This window comes from Octodon degus, unplaced genomic scaffold, assembly GCF_000260255.1.
Source record: "Octodon degus isolate 3935 unplaced genomic scaffold, OctDeg1.0 scaffold00282, whole genome shotgun sequence".
NCBI lineage: Eukaryota > Metazoa > Chordata > Mammalia > Rodentia > Octodontidae > Octodon > Octodon degus.
Genome location: NW_004524858.1, coordinates 1278672 through 1282129, shown reverse-complemented (window position 1 = coordinate 1282129; position 3458 = coordinate 1278672). Strand labels below are relative to the sequence as shown.

The window sequence follows — 3458 nt, the reverse complement described above, 5'->3', positions numbered from 1 at the left end:
AAAAGACAAAAAAAAAAAAAATTTGTTTACAAAACTTAAATTCAGGCCCCAAAAGGAACCATGCGAAAAACTGAAGCCAAATAAAGTGTGGATGCTGGAAAGTGTAGCACCACTGTAAAGAAACAATGTACTTTTTAGACAGACCGGAAGAAAAGTGTCTTGAGGGCCTCACAGGAATCAGCAAGACTCCACCTGTCTTGGGCTCAAGGTGCAAAAGTGTCAACCTGTGATTTGAGAAGAGAGTTCGTGGGCCGCCATCTCAAGAAGGATGGTCTAGGGCTGGGGCTATAGCTCAGTGGCACAAAGCACCTGCCTGGAAATTACAAAATCCCGAGTTCAATCCCCAGTAGCAAAAAAAATGCAAAACAAACAAAAAAACGGGGTGTCTATCTAGGGCACAGGTTCCCAGGAGAAAATGCACCCTGCTTACCCATGGCCTCTGCAGCCATGACCTAAGGGGGCCCAGCTGTGCTCAAGCTGGTAGCAGACCTTGGTGTCATCCAACTGATGGTGGTTTTATAGACATGGAGAATGCAAGAGTTGTGGGGTCCTGGAGGTGCCCATGCAGATTTCAGAAAAGAAGCCCAGGAGGCCAGGCAGTATGCCCCTGAGAGGGCAGTGTGCAAAGCTGTGAAGGTGCAGAGGAGACCCCAGTGCATCAAAGAAGTCAAGAATTTGGGCCATCTGCTGAGGAAGCTGCAGGCAGCAAACAGAGCCTGCTCAAGGGAAATCCCATCCAGGCTGCAGTCAGCAAGGTCCTAGACGTAGGGCTGCTGGCCTCACACTTGCCACCTTGAGCCCAGCTGCTTGATGAGGAGGTACAGGATTTACTGTTTGCTCCGCTGGGGAGGTCTGATCTCACTTTGGTTCTATTCTTGTCTGTCCTTGGACTTTTTAGAAATGCTGAGGCTATTAGGACTTGGGGGAATAACTTATATTTTCAGTTACACCCAGGAGAATTGTGTTGTGCTGGGCAGAATTATGGAGCTGCTGTTGCCTCACTTGCAGATTAAGTACAGCTAAGGATAGGCTTGGGTGTCAAGTTGAGAAAGGGTGGAATGTCACCTTAACCTTCACTGTGACAAATAATCAGCTTAAGAACTTCCTGGAGACTAAGCCAAGCACACATACTTGTAGGTGTGTCCAGTCATGGGCTGCGACAGTGGGGACTATATCGGGCTCTTAACTGCTTCCTCTGGCACCATCCCCTGCCCTGCTGCCCGCCTGCCATGAGCTCAGCAGATGGGGCCACCAGCCCCTTCTGCCAAGCTGGCTCTGCCTTCAAGCCAGCCCAGCATGGACCGAGTCCCCTGAGACCATGAGCCCAAAGTTAAATCTCCTTTCAGTTGTAGGCATGGGAGGGCTGGTGAGATAGCTCAGGGGACTAAGCACTTGCTTAGGCAAACACAGGGGCCGGGGTTTGAACTGACCCCCAACACCACATGCTGCGTCAGCCTGACCCTGGGTGCACTGAGCCATCCACTGAGACTGGGCGTGGCGGCACAGGCCTGTAATCTCAGCACTGGCCCACATCGCTATGGCCTGAGCTGCATAGTGAGACCCTGAGCCAAATGCATTTAAAAAAAAAAAAAAATCAGAGGGTCAGCCCGATTGCTCAGGGGATTAAAGTGCCTGCATAGGTAGATGCAGGGACTGGGGTTCAATCTCCAGCCTGCCATGCTAGCCCCGCCCCCTGAGGCACACTGAGACAGGGACTGAGACTTGGCATAGTGGCACGCACCTGTAATCCCAGCACTTGGGAGGCTGAAAACAAAAGGATCACCACAATTCTGATCTGTGCAGTGAGGCCCTGTAGACCATGTACTAAAGACATTTTTTTTAAAAATCAATTATAGGCCTGGGCATGACATCTCAGTCATAGGAAAGCTGACCAACCTTAGAGGACAAAGTCTCCGCAGCAGTTTTGCACACAGTTGGTTTTTGCTGTTGCCCACTGAGGCTCAGAGTCCAAGGCTGTCTCCCAAGGTCAGGGAGCAGGACTCAGGAGGTGGGATTCAGGCCAGCTCCAGGACTGCACAGAGATAACGTCGCCCAGGAGGCCTTGCCAGGCAGGCATGAGGTAGGGCCACCTGGGAAGTGCCCTCGCGGCCAGGGAATGAGGCCCTGCCCCCCACCCCGGCCAATGTGGTCCTGCAGCCTCCAGTGAAGCCAGAATGCGCCTCCTGCTCGCCCCTGGGCAATGGGCACCCAGGGACACTTGGGCTCTGAAGGGCCTGACAGGAGCCCTGACTACTGCACACTGTTGCAGGTGCTGTTGGGAAGACTGAAGCAACCCCAGCCTGGCACTTAGGCCCCCCGACTGCCTAGGGTAAGTGCTGCAGTCTCCACATTCACGCAGTAGACACTCATTGAATTCCACTAGGTGTGGGGGGCCGGAAGTCCCTCATGCCTTCACAGCCCAGTGACAGAGTTGAGAGAAGCCAGGAGAAGAGATTTGGAAGGGAAACCGGGAGCTCAGCTGGGATGTAGGACAGGAAATCTTGCAAGAGGAAGGGTCATTAGAGCTGGGGGTTTGAAGGATGCTTAAGAGTTCACCAGGGAGAGACTGAATGAACTCACTTTTACTTAACATTTCCCCCAGTATACCCTGATTCCCCCTGTGGTCTGCCTCATGCTGGGAAATGCCAGAAGCCCCAGGGTGCCTTCAGTTCTGAGAAAGACAAAACCAGATACAGATACTGCCATTGAATCAGGACTGGGCTAGAAAGAGAAACAGGACTGGGGATGCCCAAAAGTGAGCAAGGGTCCTCCTTAATGGGTCAGTGAGGGCTTCCTGGAAAATGGATCAGTTGGGGTGGGTTTTAAGGAAGGAATAGGAGTCTGCCAAGGAAGACAGCTTTGCCTGAAACACTGGGCCCAAGGATGTAAGATGAACCAGAAGCCAGTAACAGCCACGAAAAACAGGAAGAACTGGTAACGGCGTCATCAGAAGCCCTGAGCTTCCCGGTGGGGTGGGTAAAAGGGAAGGAGGAAAAGCCGACCCCTGGCTTGCTTGCAAGGAGAGTCCCTCCCTCTGGAAGGGAGGCTCTGGGCCGGTCCTGGGGCAGGGGCAGGTGGGGCGGTCCAGGCGCGCGGGGGGGGGGGGGGGAGCGCTCTCTGTGCTCTTCGGTTTTTCCTTTAAAATGAGGCGTTTGCAAAAATGGAATATTTCATTTTATGGGCTGGGGGTGCCGCTCTGCGGTGGTCACCCGCTGAGGAGGTCAGAAGCCCTGGCTTCCTTCCCGGGCACCCCTAAAACACAAGGCGCCAACAGGGGTTAGGGTAGGAGAGGGGATCTTGCAAGGGCTGGGCTGGGGACAGGCCCAGGGCGAGTTTCAGTCCTTCGCGAGCCCCGGCCCCGCACGCGCGGCTCAGGAACCGCTCTCGCTGCCCGCAGGAGCCAGCGAGGGGCCGCCCCGGCATGCGCTGGCCCCGGGCCCGGCGGGCCGACCTGAGCC

At 54.5% G+C, this 3458-nt stretch overlaps 1 long non-coding RNA gene across 1 annotated transcript; it reads left to right on the top strand.

Annotated features, from left to right (window-relative positions):
- The first annotated feature begins 1958 nt into the window (after window positions 1-1958).
- On the top strand, window positions 1959-3458 carry LOC111814230. Its single transcript, XR_002819269.1, has 3 exons — window positions 1959-2080; window positions 2270-2329; window positions 3398-3458. It is a non-coding gene; the product is annotated as an uncharacterized LOC111814230 (long non-coding RNA).